Raw genomic sequence first — 21,127 nt, forward strand, 5'->3', positions numbered from 1 at the left:
TATGAAGCTATCTAAGGAACAGATTCTCTTTACCAAGAAATTAGATTAGAATGAGAATAGGAAAGACTATCAAAGATCACTAATACTGCATCAACAGACCAAAGGCCAAGGAAATGGTGACCATTTCGGCAAGTGCTGACAAAAAAAATGAAAGTGGGAATATATATTCACTCTCCACCAGGGATTAGGAGGTTAAAAAACAAAACCTTCAGTCTCAAAGAGAACATTTGCAGAGCATCTTTTTGGTGGACTGGAAGTGAGACACACCATAAATCTCTAGGACAGTGATCTGACATGATGGGTGTGGCCACCATTATTTGACCAGACCTGATCCCTACTGCTTTCTAAATTGGGAGCTTGGTACGTGATCTTTTTGGAAAAGTTGCTTTCAAATTATTGCCTAGGCTTGCCGTGGCTTGTCCCAAGGCAGTCAGACAACTCTCTTCAACTTGCTTTTTTGCCCCCATCCAGCTGTTGGGTCCTGAGGAGCCTGACCAGGCACCTGAGCTGGCCTATGTCAGGAGAGAAGGAGGTTGGACTGCTTTAACCAGGGCAGCGTGCTGCAGTGACAGTGTGTTAGGCTAGTATCTTCAAAATAAATGTGCCGTTCTTAATTATATTTTCTCTCAAAGATTGACAACGAGAAATTCAATCACAATTTTCTTTGTATTACTTGTGGATTCTCTAAAACAAAGATGAATTGTCATCGCTGTAGTATGTTTGAATGACCAGGATTGCCCTGATTGTAAGCCAAGTAAGCCTAATTTTTGATTTGGTCAATTCACTAAAAAAATTTCAAGAAGCCTAAAATTGCCCAGCAGCCTCAGATTTATGTTCAGGTGATAGGACAATAATGAATGCTTTATAGCATTTTAGGCATACTTTAGGGCATACATCAAACCTTTAAGATTCCAGAGAGGCAAAGCTTATATTAAATGGCATATTTTCCAATCCTTTTATTTCCCTTTCTCCTTTTTCATGTAGCTTGCAGAGAAAGAACCATTTATTTCAGAAAAACCCATTTAAATGGAACCACCCTTCACATGGAAAAAACTGAGTAAAATAGAGAAAATAGTTCAGTTAATTAGAATATTTCCTGGGGATTCTCTGGGGAAAAGGAAGTAGAAGAGATTTACAATAGATTTAGGGAAGAAAACAACAACAAAATTCCATCTCAAACCAGTATGTAACGATGCAGCAGTAATGAGATCAATGGGAAATGCAGTCCCAAGCTCTACAGTGAAAGCTAGAACCAAAAGGTCTATGACATACACTCTCCGCACTCATCCACAGCAAGCTCTCCGCAGATTTTGTAATCTACCCTCTGGCACAGCCCTCTGGAAGGCACCTTTGGGGCTTAAGGTGTCTATGAAGCTATCTAGGGAACAAATTAAAGTTTCAGCACCCAGCCCTGAAGCTGATACAGGGGTTGTTGGCAGTTTGACTTTGGTGCATTACTGCTTCCCCCAATATGACCAAGGGTACTGTCCTCAAACTGAAGTGCTCCTTTAGGAATGAGGAGCCGAAATAGCCTTGTAGAGGGGTGGAGACAGCTTGCTCTGAAGAGCTTTTTGTCTGGTGATTCTGTGACTAAAGATAATATTTGTTTATCTTGTATGTCTAACTTGTGTCTTGTAATCCAGAGAGCTGGAATAAATAAAAAATGTGGCATTATAAGTAAGTGAGTGAACAAACCCAGAGGACAGGGTGTAATTTCTAGGCATGGGAAGGGCAGGAAGAACCAAATCAGCAGTTGCAATAGAATATATTTTTTTCTGTGCTCTCTCCAAGCCTACCAGTAAGATAATTTTACAACTAAAGTGCTGATTGCACCGTAGCATTAGAGATAAACTTATGTGGCCATGGAAGAAACTTAACTGGAAATCTTTTCTTACTTAGGACTCTCAATTCTTGCATAGTTAGATGATTCTTTTAAATGACAAAACAAAACAAGAAGTCTTCCAGAGGCACTCAAGGGCTAGAAACCCAAGGAGAAATATTTAAAACTTCAACATCATCCAATTGCCAAAACATGATACAAGAAGCTCTATGAATATACCAGGTAATATAATAAAGAGTTGGGTGACCAGAGGAGTGTCCAGTCTTGGGGCGACACGTTTAGGCTCTTTGAGGATAAAAAGCCCAGCAAAATCCCAGAAGGATAAACTACATGCTATCACAGTCATGTATTCTCAGTGAGAGGAGCGCCTCCTCTTTTCTCTTGTTCCAGGCTCAGCTCAGAATTATTGAAGTAATGCCAACAGCAAGTTAGCAAGCCAGCAGGGGAGCAAATTGATTATACAGTTAACTGTGGAAAAACTGAAATTCTTTATTAAGGGAAAATGAAATACAGTTAATTTATGCTTCAACAGAGCCCTTCCCCACGTGGCATTTACTCTACTGGCTCTTTGACTTTGCTGTGAAACTGTAACTCGGCCAAAAAATGACAGAAGCTTTACTGATTTAAAAATAAGGCAGGTTTTGAGCTTCCCCCACTCCCTTTGCATGATGATTTTTCCAGCTACAATTACTGTAACTCACTCATTATAAAGGATAACATAGCAGGCAAACAGGCAAGAAAAAAAGTGTGGTAAAACAGTTGGCAGGATGTAAATTGAAAGTCTTTGCCATCTAATTTTAAACAGTATTTATAGAGATCACCCATAATACAGCATTCAACGTCTCACACAAAATCTCTTAAGTAGTAGAAACATTTACTGAAGTTGTTTGCAAAACTAGTGGACACTATTAAGTGAAAGAAATTAATAAAACCCTAAACTCCAAATTTAAAAGGTAGAATCAAGGTCAGTTTAGTATACTTTTGAATTATAAAACCTAATACTGAGGTTCCCCTTCAGAAATAAAAATAACATTGATGATTTACACACATAAAGAAAGCTTTTTCAAGATCTGCATTATATATGTTTGTCTTAGTAATTCTTAAAACAGCCCCAGGTTCAGAGAAATTGCTGTTTTTCTGAACTTTTTACTTCAAGATTAATTACAGATTTTCATATATTTGTAAGAAATAATACAGAGAGTCCACACATTCATTGCCCAGTTTTGCTCCATGGAAACTTCTTGCATAATTATAGTTCAACATCACAATTCAGAAATTTACATTGATAAAATCCAGCAAATTTATCCAGTTTTACATGTACTGGTGTGTGTGTGTGTGTGTGTGTGTGCATGTGTGCGCACACATACATGTGTCTGCACACACAATTATATGTAATTTTATCATATATATAGATTTATGTGACCACCACCAGTCGAGATACAGAACAGTTCCATCTCAAAGAGCCTTTGTTGTACCGTTTTATTGCCGCAGCTGTCTCCTTGCTACCCCACACTAACTCCCAGCAACCACTAATCTTTTCCCCGGCTCTATAATTTTGTCCTTTCAAGACTGTTATATAAATGGAATCATGCTGTATATAACCCTTTGATATTGGCTTTTTCACTCAGCATAATTTCCTGGAGATCCTCCATGTTGTTGTGTATATCAACAGTTTGTTATTTTGCATTGCTGAGTAATACTCCATGGTACAGGTACACCACAATTTCTTACACTATTCAGTCTGGAGGACATTTGACTTGACCTTGGGGAATATTACAACTAAAACTGCCATTATCATATGTGCACAAATTTTTGCACGAATATGTTTTCACTTCTCTGGGGGAAGTGTCTAAGAATGGCACTGTGTGTGTGTACGTGTACTTAGCTCTGTGCACTTTTGTCACATTAAGATTGGTGGGTTCACCACCACAGTCAGGAACTGTATTATTCATTTAGCAATAAAAATACAGTACTATACATCTGAAGAGAATTTGCTTGACTATTTGCTAATAATTCAGTATCTGTCCTTAATTCAAATAGTTATTAAGCATCTGTAACTGCAGGGGAAAATATATTCCCAGCCCAGGGCAAATTATCTTTGAAACCAATATCAGTCAAAAGGAGAAATAAAGTGGGAGAAACCCATTTATTGCTTACAAGTAGTCATGTGCTTCTGATTGCCTGTGTCTCTTGCTACAGGTGGCAAAAAGGGACCCCACCTACCCTCTTTGATCCAGGTGTGCCCTCACTCTCACTTGTAATTACCTACTGATATGGAGATGCTACTTCTCTCCACCCCTTGGAATCACCTATTGACATGGAGATGCACTAAGGCCAGGTGAGAGATTCTGGAAATATTTCAATTTTACCTACAACCCACTCCTTCAGCAATCTTGCCTCACAATCTACTTGCTCCCCATCTTCCTCAGTGGCCCCTGAGCGAGAAAACTGGAGCACTGTAATCAGACTAATAACATACAATAACAACAGCAATGAAATCATGATAATCCTCAAGCCAGAAGATTCAGCTAGGTTCAAAGTCCTATGCAGATTTAATCCATAGCTTGTCCATGCCACAGGCAGTCAATAGCTGAACAGGTAGGGAGTTCAGAGCAATCATCATGTGGCAGCTGCAGCCAGGGGATGCATCCAGGCCATAGGGACTGTAGAATAAAATAACCTTAAGAGTGACAAGATACATATTTTAATGACACCAGCATAGGCAAATCTTGTCCATCATGCAGGAAGCATGCAGGAGAGTGGTCCTGTGATAGGACAGTGCCAGGAATGGGATCTCGTCCTGGTATAGGATACCAGACTTTTACCCCCCTCGCTGTGGGAGTTACAGATGGGTCAGTATATAGGACTACAGAAGATACATGCACTGGCCATAAAGATAAAACAAAACTTCCCTGTGAGATGCTTTTACCTCCCAGATGTTTTTGGTACACAACTGTGATCTTTGGGGGTCATTCTGCTGTTACTCCAGGAAAACACAGGAGACCAGCTTCCAGACTTTATCCCAAAGGTGCCAGCGGGGCCAGCCAGCGCTGGTATATACTTCAAAATGTCCAGGGCCACATCCACTCCACAGTGTCTCCAGGGTTGAATGCAGTAGGGGCTGGCAGCAAGATGTTGCTCTGTTGGCCATATCCTGACTTCAATAACTCCTCTTTGGTTTGCACATACAGTTGTATAGGAGAGGCAGCAATGTGTGTTAGAGTGTCCACAGGGCTCAAGGCTCCTTTTCAGAGCTTCTCATTCAAATGCTATAGCACTGTCCATAAGCAAACTGACCAGCCACACAGACTATTGGTGTCCAACTTCAGGCCAGATTTCAATAAACCATTGTACCTCTCTGTCATGCCTGCCCTAGTAGGTTGTATGCTATGTGAAACTTCCACTTTATTCCTAATTGCTGCACTCATTCTTGTAATGCATTTCCAGTAAAGTGGGTGACTTGATTGCTCTATGTGGCTGGCCATAGGATGCAAAGAGACGCTCTAGGCCCCTTTTGGAGGTTTGATGCTATTCACAAAGTGCAGGAAAAGCAACCAACAGTCCAGTAGCCATGTCCATACAAGTCATGGCATACTGATATCCTTCTGATATGGGTAGAGACCCAATATAGTCTATCTGCCACCTGACAAAGGTTATCAGCCCCTTTACTATTGTCCCATGTTGTGGGGCTTGGTGTAAGTCACTCTGAGAGAACACAAGGCACTCCTTCCGGGCTCTGCTGACTTCTTCAAAGGTCAATGGCAAGCCTCACTGACAGGCTACAGCCCACACTGTCTTTTGCCCCACATGCAGCAAATGCTGATGTAACCATTGGGCAACATCAGAGGCAGGCTTTCCTTCTAGCCAGCACACCTGGGTCAATGTGTCTGCTTCATCATTCCCTGGGGATGCCAAAGGCAAATGGCCAGTCACATGATATACAATAACTGTCTTACTCTCACCAGAGGCCCATAGGTCTTGCCGCAACTCTTGCCCCTAAAGGGGCTGGAGACCAACCATCCAGCTGGTATGGTACCATGTCTGTAGCCACAGGGTCAAGCCCTGATAAATGGCCCAGCTGTCAGTGAAGACAACTATAGGGGAGGGCTCCTGGGTGATCACAAGCCCTACTTCCCGCAACTCAGCCCATTGACTGCTCTCCCCTGTCCATCCTCCATCCATATTGTCTCAGTCTTTGGATGGAAAGCCACAGCCCTCCACTTCAGGGACTGCCCATTACTGGAGTCATCTGTATACCAAGCATCTTCAGGTATAGGGGCTTTTCCCTCCTGATAAGGACTCTTGGCTACCAATGGCTCAAAGGCAAGTTCTTCCTGTTTTCCATTGGAATATACATCACTGGCCCCAGTAAACATTGGAGTTCTCCACTTAAGGGGCTAGTAGACAAGGCGCTATGCTGCTGTAAATATGCGTACCATTTGGGCAGTGTAGGTGTCTATGCCACAGCACTGAATGGCCTTTGGGTCCAGTTTCTCACCAACCCCGTGATGGGACAAGTGGTTATTACCTTGGTTGGATCTGTTCCAGTGATGGGCTCCATAGCCAGCAAGGCATGATACACAGAAGCCAGTTGATTCTCTATCAAGGTGTACCGGACCTCTGCTCCTTTTCCACAGTTGTGACCAGAATCCAATAGGTTGGCATGTCCATTCAAGCCATTGCCAAAGACCCCATCCCTAACCATCTCCCATTACATGAACATCTAGCTCACAAGGCCTTGATAAGTCCGTTACATTCAAGGCCTGTATGGCCTTGATTGCTTGTTTAGCAGCAGTAAAAGCTGCTGCACATGTTTCATCCCAGTCCCACCTGATGTCCTTTCCTACCAACCGGTATCTGGGCTTCAGGTTTTGTACCAAGTGCAGGATAAACACCCTCCAGTAGCCCAAAAGACCCAAAAACTCTTGTAATAGTGCCACAGTGGTGGAAAGCCTGGACTTTGTCTATGACTGCTTCTGGGATAACTTTAATTTTACCCAACCAGACAACCCACAGGAACTTTACAAACAAACCAGGTCCCTGAACCTTGCTGCTGTTCACAGCCCATCCTTTCTCCTGTAGATGTTGCAGCAGTCTAGGAACTGCCCCTTCTACATCTGCAAGAGAATCAGATGTGAGCATGATATCATCAATGTAGTGATACAGCCACCGCTTGCAGTGACCAAGTCCTGGGCTAAAAGTCCATGACAAATGGTGGGACTGTGGAGGTATCCCAGTGGAAGGACAGGGAATGTCCACTGCTGGCCTTCCCACATGAAGGCAAACTGTTCCTGACTTTCCTGTGTTATGTCAATAGAGAAGAAAGCATTAGCAAGGTCCACAACATGATGATAACATCCCTAGTTCATGATTGAAGGTTTCCAAAAGGGCTACTACAGAGAGGACAGCAGCATGAAAAGCGGGTGTGACTTTATTTAATTCCCTGTAATCCATGGTCGTATGCCAGGAGCCATCTGACTTTTTCACTGGCCACACTAGGGAATTAAAAGGACTGTGAGTGGGCTTTACGATGCCCACCTTTTCCAATTTCTGTAGAGTTTCTCCAATTTCCTTGTGTCCCCCAGGCAATTTATACAGCTTAGTATTTGCCACCTGCTGAGGTATAGGCAGACCTACAGGTAGGTGCCGAGCATGTCCCTTCAGAACTGCCTTTACCACATGTACCCTCAGTCTGAACACACCTGCAGTGGTCTGCAACCAGAGGCCCTGCAGGATATTGACTCCCAAAGTATATTCAGGGATGGGAGAAATGTACACACTATACTCCTTTGGGGATAAATGCCCTATTCCCCAATGGAATTTGGGATTTTTTCACTCTAATTGCCTCACTCTCATAGCCATCTATCACAGCAGGAGTCCCAGAAAAACACTCAGGGTTGCCATAAATCAGAGAACACTCAGCGCCTGTGTCCACCAGTTCCAGGACATGTTATACATTCACGGGGGACCAATGAATTGATAATTCTACATATGGCCTCCAGTCCCCACCATGTCCACTGAAGGGAAGGGTGAGTTGTTAGGGAAGCCAGTCTACCCGTTTCAGAACCCGACATAACAATGTTTTCCACCCCCATGTCCCAAAGACACAAAAGTCATGTAGGCAGAGGTTCCAAGGGCTTCTGCCAAAACCAGATGATCACGTATACCACCTCATTCTGGGTAAATGGGCAGAGCATTGAGTGCCCCACAACCTGGAGAGGGAGCTTCTCCTCCCAGTTAGGAGACAGCAGTTGTTGCATTTTTATCTTATTAATTACAACTGGGCAAGCCTTCAATACAGGATAGGCTGGTGCCTTGGGTGCTGGCCTCGGCAACAGTTCAGCCCTTGGCCCCACCCCCTCATCCTCCCCTGATATTTCTTCTACCATCTCTAGGGTTGAAGGCACCGCTCCTTCCCCTCCCCCATAGCCTACTGCAACATGGATTCTCCTGCTGCCTCCTCCTTTGCTGCTAATACATCTTCCAAGAGCAGAGCCTATCTTCTCAGTAACTGTCTCTCTTTCTTAAGGGGATCCTGTAGGTCATCACCCAGCTCCTCCAAGGTATGCTGAACTCTCTCCTCAAAAACCCTTTCCACTATCTCAAGAAACAAACATCCCACAATCCTGGCTGTTACATGGCCACTAGGGCCTCTAAGCAGCCTTCTATCTCACAGGGGATAATTCCACAGCTTCCTGTCTCCACCCTTCCCCAGTTCTGGGGAAGGCCCTACCAGTCTGCAAGGTGCTTTTGTTGTGCCCAAAGTCGCGAATCCCAGAAGACCACCAAGGAGCCAACACAGATGCAAAACCAAAGAGCCTTTATTCGAGTTAGCTCGAGCTCAATCTCTCATCTACACCAACACAGTGGCAAGATGCCAGAGAAAGAGAGCGAGTTTCAATACCACAAAGGTTTTATGCTGTTCTAGGGCAGTTGGTGGGGTGATGGTCGTGGCTCTGGCTGATTGGCTGGATCTAGGGGTAGTTGGTGGGGTGATAGGTCGTGGCTCTGGTCAATTGGCAGGGTCTAAGGGTGGTGGGTGAACTCCTTGCTGACTGGAAAGGAGAGAGAGACCAAGCTCCGATTGGGTGAAAATAGGATCCGGGTCCCGATTGGCTGAGGTAGGATCTGGGTCCCAATTGGCTGAAATAGAATCTGGGAGCTTGCCCCTTCACTTTACCCTAGACCAATTCCCCATTAGGGGCTTCCCAAGAGGAAGCCCCATAGATAGGAGCTCCTGGGTGAAGCTGCAAACTCCACTGCTGCTGAAGGTATGAGTGAGTTGTCACCCCCCCAACACAGCAGCCACTGGGGCCTCCCCACCATCCACAGGGTGGTTTCCAGGTCTCTCCCCACCATCTCTAGGGGCAGCCCCCCCAAGTGTCACAACCATGAAGACAAATTTCAGGCTCATAGGTACTGCTGACTACCGCCAGGTGTAACTCTGGGGAGAAAATATGTTTCCAGCCCCGGGTAAATTACCTTTGAAACCTAAATCAGTTCAAAGGGAGAAATAAAGTGGGAGAAACCCATTTATTGTTTACAAGCAGTAGTCCACTTCTGCCTCCCAGTGTTTCACCACCCAGCTGCAGAAAGAGGTCCCACCCAATGTCTCCAGTCCAGATATGCCCTCCCTCTCCCCTGTAATTAAATACCTATTGATATGGAGATGGCTACTTCTTTCCACCCCTTGGAAATACCTATTGATATGGTGATGAACTACGGAGAGGTGAAATGTTCTGAAAATGCTGCAATTTTACCCCCAGCATCCACTACAGTGTTAACATTGTGCCAGACACTATGCCAGATAGAAAGAAGAATACATCAGAGCTACCCCACAAGTATGGTGAGTGGGGGCAGTTGCTAAATCCCTGTAGTATTGCTAAAAATGATCCATAGTATAAAGGCCCCCTGGGGCCAGGGTTGGCTGCCTAGAAACAAAGACCCCTTTCCTTTGTCTCTGACTACAGACAGCACTTTTGTAACATTTTCTCCTCCTTTCAATGTAAGACTCCTCAGAAGACGGCACATATTGAGTCTTGTATCCCTTTAGAGGAATTCATGCATTCATTCATTTAAAACATTTATTAAGCATCTACTGTAGACCAGGAATTGTATGAGGCACTGGAAATTCATAGATGACTAGAACACTGGCCCTGCTCTGAATGGGCTCACAGTCCAGGGAGGGAATATAAGATTGATTCTGCCTTCAAAGAATTTACCATTTAGTTACATACTGGACACTGTATGATGTAAGTAGCACAGTAAGATCTTGTATGGTAAGAATCTTTTGTGGGGTAAATTTTGAAGAAACCTAGCCTTGAGTTGAGTCTTAAGGTGATGAGGATTTGCAGAGCAGAGGGTTAGAGGGAAAGCATCACTAGCAAAGGGCAAAAACAAAGGCAAGTAAGGTATTTTTATTTTAAATTTAGGAAACAGGAAAAAATTTTAGCAAGTGGAACAGGAGTTTGTGTAGGGAATTAGCAACTGTGGTGACACCAGAAAGTGACTTTGATGCTGTGGCCTGCAATGCCAGGCTTGGATGTGGCCTTGCAAGTTTGGGTGATTAAAAGTTAAGGAAGCCTTTTGCATATGAGGTTAGTATGATGAAAATTTTGCGTTAGAGTAATTAACCTGGTACTTACTAATAAGTTTATGTTAAAGATAAGAGGAAAAATCAGAACTTAAAAACTTGAGTTTTAAAAAATTTAATCTTATCCAGGGAAATAGAGCTTGCAGGAAGGACCCTTAATGTAAGTTTACTTCATCATCCTCTCACAACACCAGGGAAGCAATGAGATAAATGATCTAGTTTATGCCCTGAAGAAGTAACAGCTTTACTAACCCATAATAGCATAGCCTAAGGGCTAAATTAGTTAAAGGTCTAGAAACCAGAAAAGGGATGAATTACCAAAAGTTCAGTTAATTGGGCAGGTATTTCCTGGAAGTGTTCAGACTTGAACTAAAAATTAAAAGAACAAACACATACACAAATGGAGAAGATAACGATGAGGCCCTCCAGGCAGGAGGAAGTATGAGCCAATGGTACAGAGTGGGCATGCAAAGGACAGATTCAAAGAGCTGTGGACAGAGCAGTTTGCCTGAGGCGCAGAGTGTTCATGTCCTTGAAGTTGCAAAAATATATATGAGTATGCAGAAAAATGACTGCTGTCTAAAGATAATGATTCCTTTAGTTATGTAATAAAGAGAGGAATATGAGTATCATTATATTACATTTTAGTGTATTTAAGGAAAACCTAAACATTTTACATTTACTATGTTTTTGCTAGTAAAAAGAATTTTTGAGCTTTTTTTGTAGAATGGACCATGTATGGGACCATCCATAGATGCCCCATCTTGAGTCAATACCACTGGGCACTCTGAGATAATAAAATGTGAGATATTGGAATCCTTTCTCTGATCATCTTACCATTTGATAGCGGTGTGTTAAACATAGTGGTGGTTCTGAAAAAGTATAGGCGAGCCATTCCTTCCATGGGCAAGTTGGAATCAATCTCCAGCAGAAATGACTGGACATCGTGCTTATCAAGGACTTTGCAGGCAAGGGAAAAGCCTTAGTATGTCAGGACTGCAATATTCTAGGACCCTTTATGTAAGGTAAAATTGAGCTGAAATGACCAGGCCAGGAGGCAACAAAGGAGCCAAAAGTTTAATAGGGTGCAATCCCAGGAGACGTTCGCCGGTCTGGTTAGTCACAGGCCAGAGAAGTAGCCCCCAGCAGGGAAGGCAGTGAATTTATAAAGAAGTTAGGGGAAGGGAGAGCATACGGCTACAGCGGCGCGAAGATTGGCCAGCCTAAGGCACCTTTTCCAGGTTGGGAGGGGGCAGCAGCGGGGGATTTTGGCACGTCATCAGGCCGGAATCTGTTGGTCTCTTTCCCTTACTAGGCTGGGGTTGGGGGCTTTGCTGTCCCCTTTTTTTGGTGAGGGCTGAGCTCGTCTGACGTGCTCACCCCTCCCTCCGGTGCCTCCAGCCTTACACTTTATGCAAAACAGAAGTCAGTAGCTGTGGACAAAGTATTGTTACAACAAAATAAATATTGCTTAGAGGAAAAAATTGACCCTATTTTTCACAATTAGGCATGTGTTATTTAACTTAGAAAATTCCCTTTTTGTTCAAATGAAGGCTCTTTCAAATTAATTTTATAATAATGAAACCAAGCATTTAAAATTATGTGAGAGGTTAATGTACAAGAATGATGACTCTTTTAATCTCCACTGAGGTTAGAACCAGGTAAAAATAAGGTCTCAGATATGTTGCTGAGGGATTTGTGTGTGTGTGTGTGTGTGTGTGTGTGTGTGTGTGTATACAAGTGAGGACTAGGATACCTAAGAAAGTTAGTAAATGCTTTCTTCGACCCTAGAAATAGACTTCCATCCACTTGGAAGGGCTTAATTGGAAATGTACCTGAATGTGTAAGCTAGACCAGTGGGTCTCAACTTTAATAGGAGCATTAATCACTTAGGGGTCCTGCTAAAATTGGTGGGTCTGAGAAGGAGTTTGAGATGTTGCATTTCTAACAAGCTTCTGGATGAGAGGATGCTTCTGGTGTGGAGATAAAGGGCTACACTGCCAGTCACTCTCTGTGGTTCTTCCAGGGCTTTGAGGCTTTGGCAAGGCTGCTCTCTTAACATATCATCTTAATTCTGAGGTACTGAGCACAAAACCAGGAGCAACTAGGGTAGGCAGAGTCAGGGATGGGGAATAGCAGAGTATAGAGCAGACACTCTGAAGGGTAATTCTGAAAACCAAATTACAGAGTCAGAATGAATGGAGGCAACTCAGGCTATGCCTCAGAGTAGGGCAGCAGGAGTCTCCAAGTGGAATGATACTTCAATCAAGCTGGGCAAGAATCTGGATGGAAAGCCCTTCCTCAGAGCTCCTAAAAATCTGTGGGTCCCTCTATTATTATGCTTACAGTACTGTGTTGATATTATATGCTTATCAGGTCTTCTGTCCCCACTGAACAGAGCACTTCTTGAGGCAGAGCCATATCTTCTATTCACAGCACATAGAACTTGCTCAGTAAATGTTTGTTGAATGATTGTACAAGTGATGGAGTATCACATCTCCCTTTGTGCCATTTCCTCTCCTGAACCTTTCCTATCTGTCTGATTAGATTCAAATTTCTTGTAAGACTTCACTTGCAGGTCACCTCTTCTCTGAAGCTTTCCTTCTTTCTACTGGCCGGGTAGCGTTGCTTACTGCCGTTTTAGAATGTCACCACAACACCTTGCACATGCGCATTACTTCACCATGGATCTGTGAGCTCCTTAAGGCTAGGGACTGGGTTTAATTTAGCCTTGATGCCCTCGCACTCAGCACAGTGATTGGCACATGGTAGCATGTGGTATGGTACTGAGTATAGCGCCATACGCAGTTACGAATTCAAACCACAGGTAAAAACAAAAGCCGTAGTTTATATTGAATTCATCCCTTCCATCAGAGGGTATTAAAGGATATTAAATTATTTGACAAGTAATGCTCATTAAACTTTGTTAATGAAATAACTATTATACTACCTATTTTACATAAAAGTAGCCTTAGGAAAGGAGTATAAGCCTTTAGAAGAAGACTTAGGCAGAAGCCCAAATTTCTGGATGAAAAGAAGGCAACATAGAAAATTATCTAAATTTAGGGCCTACATAATGCCCTCTATTTATATATTCTGAAATATCTAACTGACTGAATTTCCAACTTCTCACGCTGGTGTTTGGTATTACATACACTTAGTCTCCAATGGATATTTTAACCAAATCCTAATACTGGAAAAAATAAATCTGAAATTGGAAGGAACTCTTTGTCCTAGCTTCCAGAAGCCAGTGCTATTTATTTCTAGATCATGGTTCTTATTAAAATGGATTTTTTTTTAAACAAATGTAACTTCAATGGCAATGAGTTCTCAATATAAAACTCCCCAATCAGGCCAAGTCAATCTCTTTAGAATTTTCCCAACAGTCACAATTTATAAAACACGTATGCCAAACCCAATAAATCAAGTAAATAGCATTGCATAATGGAGGCTTAAATATAGAACAAGACAAGCCAGAAAGCTTCAATTAACTAAATGCTGTACATATGTCTAGCTTTGGTGAGGTCAGTATAATATATTGGGTTATTTTAGTATAAAGCCAAATAAAATAAGATAATTTAATGATTAAATACAAGAAAGGAAGAAAAAAAAGTATAAAAGGAACTTTAGGAAAATATAATGGGCAAAAAAATCTTAGAATAAGTTTGAGTTTTGAATTATAATATACCCCTAACAGAAACTCTTGAGGAAAAACTGGGAAACTCAGTTAAAATACAAAAATGGAGTGAAATTCTTGGAACAAATAGAAATTAGTATTGTAATTGTGATTTTTAAATCCTAAATTACTTTTAGGTAATTAATAAGTAGCAAAACCAAAAAGTACATACAAAGTGTGAAGTTACCATGGTGATATTAGGCCATTGAAAGAGTATATAACACTAAAACAATTTGGTGGAAAATGAAAAATCCATCTATCACCCAGATGTCTTATCTCTAGAGTTCCAAAATTACTATAGTTCAAGCTATCTTGGTGATTTAATGAGCTTACATTTTTCCTATGAATATTTCATTCTGGCCAACTCTTTCTATACCTTTGTAGTAGAAAGGGAATCATATCAATTAGGAACAACTTAACTCAGGAAAAGTATAACTTTTATATATACGCACAACATAATATCCATGAACACATGTCCATAATGATCCTACTGTCAAATTAATCATGATTAACTTTTTTCTCCTAATATTATTTGTGGTACATTCATTTATTTTGTTGTTCACTACTGCTTACTAGCTGGAAAAAACAAAACACTCTAACAGTCCTCAAATGTTTAAGAGACATATATTAGAAAAAAAATGTTAAATAGAGAAACTTATCCACTAATATATATATTTTTAATGTTTTGGGAAAATATAGTCATTATTTAATTTTACCAAATAAATAAGTAAAAAACCTCTGTACAACCTGTTAGTCAGCATGGTCCCAGAGCATCATCTGAAGATTATTTCTTCAATTGAACCAAATTTTTCACCAGTTTCCAAACACCTTGTGCTTTTCACTTACCTGTTTTCCTTGGCTCATATTAATCCATTTATTCATTCAACAAGTAGCCATTAAGTATCCAATAGTTATCAGATACTGTATTAGATGCAGGTAATATAAAGGTAAAAAGCCACACGCAGCTGGAGCTCATGACACATTGGGATAGTTAGTCATTAATCAAATGCTCTTATGAATGAATGATGTGGAGCCTATGTTGGAGGATTGGTCACATCAGGGAGGTCAGGGAAGGTTCCCCTGAAGAAGTGGATGTGAGTGGGTTTTGAGGATAATTAGAAGTTAGCTAGGTGAAAAGGTGGTGGAAATGGTGTTCCAGGCAGGAACAGATTATGTAGAAATTACAGGGCAGGACTCAGGGTAGCAGGAACTAAGACAGGCCAGCATGGCTAGACCAGGGAGAAGACAGGAGCATGCTCAGGCAAGACTCCACCGAGAAAGTAGGGGCCAGACTATGCCCCTTGCAAGGACCTGCAAGCTAAGTTGAAGAGTTTCATCATATCCCAAAATGTTTTTTCCACCCTTTGCTGGATGTCTTCAAAATCCTGTCTGACCTTTCTCAAATGCTACCTTTTCCAAAATGCCTTTCCTAAGTCTTTCAGCCAAGTATATTGTTCCCTTCTTTGCTCCAAAGCACTCTCATCACCTGTGTTGCCTCATCTATCCCTTTCTGCCTTGTGTCACGGATGTTTTCATAGATGCAGTTCTCCTTTGTATGCTACACAGCTGCAGGGGTGTGAGCTTATGCACCTTTGTATTCTATACATACATAAATGCTCAATAAATGTTTTGAATGGATTGAATTCAATCAATGCTTCTGGTTCTGATTAGGTTCAGCAGTTTGTGCTCTTGCTTCTTCATGATCAAAACTGATAGTTAAAGCTGACAGTAGTTCTATGCTGGGCATAAAGGATTTGACATCTAAGATGAACTGTGATACATATGGCAAAATACTGTTATCTCTAATGCAAACTGGAGAGATGGTGTATCTGGAAACATGACTCAGAGATGTAGGGAATGTGAAGCAACTGATAGCTCAGTGTCCACCATCACAATTTTGTAGGACCTAATCCCTTTACTGTGTTGTAAAATTCCTGGGAGCATGATGTGACCCTGAAAGAGAGAGGACCTCCAAAGCTAGGTACTCACTTTATCCCTGACCAGCTTCCATACATGTAATAAACAAGGACTACATAACACTAAACATCTGGGCAAATTTTTAAAACTTAAGTTAAAGAGTCTACCAAGTAATTCTGTTTCTATCCAGAATTTTGATAACAGTTATAAATAATCAATGGCTCAGCATTTGGACTAAAACAAATAATATAAAGCATGAAAATAAAATCAGAGTCTCTGAAGACTGGTGCCTATCTTTCGAGAAAGAAATTACTATTTATTTTTCCTTTTAAAGTATGGCTTTATTAAACACTATTCAATGAAATTGATATGAAGTCAGGTTATTCTTATATACCAAAGAGAGGAAAACTGCCATGGAGAATATTAAAAATAAAATGTTTTCTGAATTATAAGCAGCAAAATTTGTAAACAAGAAGTGATCATTCACAAAAACCAATGTAACAAGGTAAAATGAAAACAGACCAAAGTGATAGAAGGGTGAGAGAAACATGTATATAAAATGAGAAAGGGTTAATAACTATTGTTTCTATGCTGGACTTGCGAGGTATTTTACATGTATGAGCATCTTCACAGAATTCTTATGAGGACAATACTATTATTATCTCCATTTTACAGAGTGAAAACTGGGACACAGAGGTTAAATATTTTTCACAAGGTCACAGAGCTAATAAGCAATATAGCTGGGATTTGAAGCCAGAAAGTGTGGTTCCCCAGAGCCTGCATTTTCAATGTGGGCAAAAATTGGTTCTTAAGAGATGAAAAAATCTTGGACATTACCATGGCTTGTGGGCCTCCACAGGGCCACAGTACATAAACAGACATATGATAAATCAATTGTATTATCATTTCATGGAGGTGGGGATTGGTTAGGAAAAATATGTCTAAAAAGTGTCCTTGGGGAGGGGCAACAATGCAGAAAACTTGAGAGAATTGTCTATTTCTATCCCCCCTTCAGTGCCCTGTATACTGAGTCTGTGCTCCTACCACCACTGAATAATGCTTCTCAACCTTCCTGTCATGTTTTTTCATTTCTCAGAGAACAAATTGAAGGGGTAACATTCACATTTCATTAATAATGTGGATTCATGAGCTGCATAGCAATGTGGATTCATAATCTGCTAAAACGTATCAGTTCTGAAATAGCTAGTTTAACTATCTCCAATCAACAATTATGCATTTATTAAATGAAACTTAATTTACTGGATACACATTTTACTTCTGTTGGTATTTGTCTTTTACAGTGTAGGTTCCTAGGACCAAAGATAGTTCTGGGGAAATTTGTGGAGTAGGTACACTTCATCCTGACCCTTCCCCTATATAAAAGTCCAGAACTTTTCAGCTCCTCCCTCTTATTCCTTTATTCATTAGACCCACATACGAGTATTGAGTATCCTGTGCAATTTCATCCACTCCTGTGATTTTAATGACAACATTCATGCTAATGTGTCTCATTTATCAGTGAATCTGAAATCTTTAATTCCAGCAAAGATTTCTCCCTGAAGTTCCAAAGGAACAGATTGCCTAGTGGATATTTTGTCTTCAAATACCCCAAGTCACTTCAAACTCATACCCAAAAGGCAATAATTTTCTCATTTGTGTGTGTTTCTCCTTCTAGTTCCTCTCTTTAAGGTGTGGCAACCTCAGGCAGCTCATCCCTCAAGCTAGAAACCTGCAAACCTTCTGTCACCAGTCATGTTCAGTCAGTGACCAAACGTTGACAGTTACACTTCTTCGACATTTCTTAGACTCTCCAAAATTCAGGGTCTTTTTATCTGTGCCTGGAAAATGGCCCCCTGCTTTAACCCTTGAGTAGCTGTCCATTACTTACAGAATGTAGAACCCCTATGAACTGGCCTCTGTCTACCTGCCTGCATTAGGCTCAACATCCCCTCACCACTCACATCCCAAGCTTTTAAAGCTCCTAACTTGTATTTAATGTTGTAACTTTGAAAATATCTAAACCCAGAGGTCCTGGATTAGCATGTACTGATTCACCAAAACTACCTGTGATCTATAAACCAGAAAATGTGGGCTTTGTTCTGCTTAAAAAATGGATTCCTCCTAAAGTGTGCTCTCTTCTTTTTAAGTGTGCTCTTCTTGAAAGCAAGAACATTAGACAAAGTGTATTTCTATCACCCCTACAGTGCCCTGCATACTGTAGGTGCTCAATAAATATATTTTGGTGAAATCACTATTCACTATTATTTGACAGATGGGTATGTTCTTTCTCTTGGAAACAGAATTATGTTATGAGACCACAATATTTCTTATTCACATAATTTGATGGGAGGAAAGACAAAATAAACTATTAATTCAATTTACTGACTTACTGAGGAAATTGAGATATTACTAAGTAAAATATAGATATCCAGTCCAGCTTTTTCAAAAGACAGATATTAAAAAATATAGCTATTGCTAAAACCAGTTTGTGACATGGTTTCTCAGTTTCCTTAATGTAATTATAGTTCATAATAAATATATAAACAGAATTCCCAAGCAACACATAAATCTCTGAAAGAAATTGATGAAAATAAACTGTTTTTCTTAAAAATTTGAGACTTTAACCAAAGCATAGATTTTAATTTTAGAAGGAAAAGGAAAAGTACATTGAATGGTAGTTACCTATTAGCTTGAAGTATGTTTGCCAAATCTACACATTACAGGAGATATACAAATATAAACTTGAAATTATCATTAAAAATAACTTACATTATAAGTTTAATTCTTGAGAGTCTGATATTTCTTTTATTTTTGTGAATGAATGCCAGGAGTTGCTGAGTTTGAAGGTGTGAACTTTGCTTGGCCCTGTACCAGTCTGGAATGAAAACCCTGTCTTCCAACGTCAGAACAAATACATCATATCTGCTTTTTCTTTCCTTTTTCCCTCCCTTTGCTGTCCAGTCCAGTCCTGAACTTCTCATTGTATCAGAGCCACAGAAATACTTCCTTTGTAAATCAAAACTATCCACTTTGGTCTCAAGTGCCAAGAAAATTGTTAGGAAATTTGAAAGTACTGTAGTAGTAAAATTGGACTTGCAGCATTCTCTGAAGGATCAATTTTAGCAAGTAGTATAAATACAGTGCCTATATAGGATTTATCTATATACCCATCTACAGTTATGTTGTTATGTGTATCAAATGCTGATTCATGTCTACTTCTTCCCTAATAGCTCACCTTAAGGGCAGACTCCCATTTGGCTGAGAGAAAGGTATATTTGAAAGGTTTATTTAATCTGTTATACCTTTATTTCTAGTCTGGTGCTATGCTCAGAGTAATCAAAAAATGTGTTTCAATATGTGAATAAATTTGGGAATACCTTTACATCTTTTAAGTCGAAAATGTATGAATTAAAATATTTTAGTAAATTGGAAAATTAGGTTGGTTACTGCCATAGCTTTCAAAACTAACAGTGGTTGAAACTAATAGACTATTTGGAATACATTTTAATTAAAACTCATATGTAAATCCATGTCTGGGTATATATTAGGCTATGTATTCTACATAGGTTTATTGGTATTAAAATTATCTAAGCATTTTCAAGGATTGAAAAACACATAGCCCAAAGAAGTAATACTTTATTCATCATCGAAGACTAATTTGCTTTATGAGAGTATGGAATAGGCTTTCACCACATGAAACATTTTAGTACAACCATCTTCCACAAACACTGTGCTTCTGTGTCTTGCTCTGGAGTGGAAAAGCTGTAATAAGCAAAAGCAAACACCTTGGTGGTAATCAATAAGGAGCATTAGTGCTACATATATTATAATTCCAGCTAAGTTTGGTCTACTTTTGTTTTATGTGCCAATGTACAGCATTCTCATTTGGTGATGTCAAGAGAATGAAGAATGTGCTGTTTATAAAATGAAGTATTGGGTTTACTTTAGATATCACATCTTACAAAAACACCCTTAAAATGCAGAAGCATACCTTCAAATTCAACAGGATAATATATATTGGAAAGGGATAGAAATAAATTATTTATTATACATACATTATAAATATTTAATTAAAAGTGAAATACAAATACATAATTCCATAAACCATAAAAATCAAATTGAATTTAGCATTCTCAGCCAATCTTTATTCATATGCAAACATACTTTTTACATGTTGTAATGATAGATTAAACTTGTGTTTTTGTAAGGTAGAGTTTTGGTAGTATTTGAATGTCATTTGCAACAATTCACCTTATTTTATTGTTGACCTAGAATGCCAACATACAGCTGCTTGTTTTTTTTTTAACATACAGCTTATTTGAACATTTATTATTTTTGGCCAGGTTTTGAAAATCCATTTATTAATTAGAAATAAGCTGACAGATGAGACAGGAAAAAGCCCTATTTATTAAAATCAACACACCTCCTGTTCTACTTCATTTCCTGGATTCTTGACTCTAATTTAATTAGCATTAGGCTGTGGAGTATGAAAAATAATCTGCAAAATCACTACTCAATTAAGAGTGCTTTCTAATGACCTGTGTATCATCCTCCTCACTCTAGCATTATTGCTTTTTCTTCCAGTTAGGAAACAAAATAAATCTTTTTTTTAAATTGAGTGACAATGATGATTTTACTTTAGTTATAGATTATTAAATATAATGCTGAACCACCCTGTAGTGACAGCAAATAGATCAGTGTTTTTCCTGAGGAGAGAGGGTGTTTGGGAAGGAAGCTTAAGGGAAATTACCAAGGGGCACAAAGAAACTTCTAGAGGTGATGGATATGTTCACTGTCTTCATCAAGGAGGTGCTTTCAAGGAGATGTATGTATATATGTCAAAACGTATCCAATGATACATTTTCATCACAAGTGATTTTTTAAAAATTTTCATTGAAGTATTGTTGATATACAATCTTATATTGGTTTCAAGTGTACAACACAGTGGTTCAGCAGTTACCCATATTAGTAAGTCCTCATCTCCACTAGTGCAGTTACTATCTGTCAACATAGGAAGATGTTACAGAATCAATGACTATATTCTCCATGCTGTACTGCCATCCTCATGACCAGCTTATATTGCGATTGTGAATTATTGTGC

Source organism: Manis pentadactyla, chromosome 3 (genome assembly GCF_030020395.1).
Source record: "Manis pentadactyla isolate mManPen7 chromosome 3, mManPen7.hap1, whole genome shotgun sequence".
Classification (NCBI taxonomy): Eukaryota; Metazoa; Chordata; class Mammalia; order Pholidota; family Manidae; genus Manis; species Manis pentadactyla.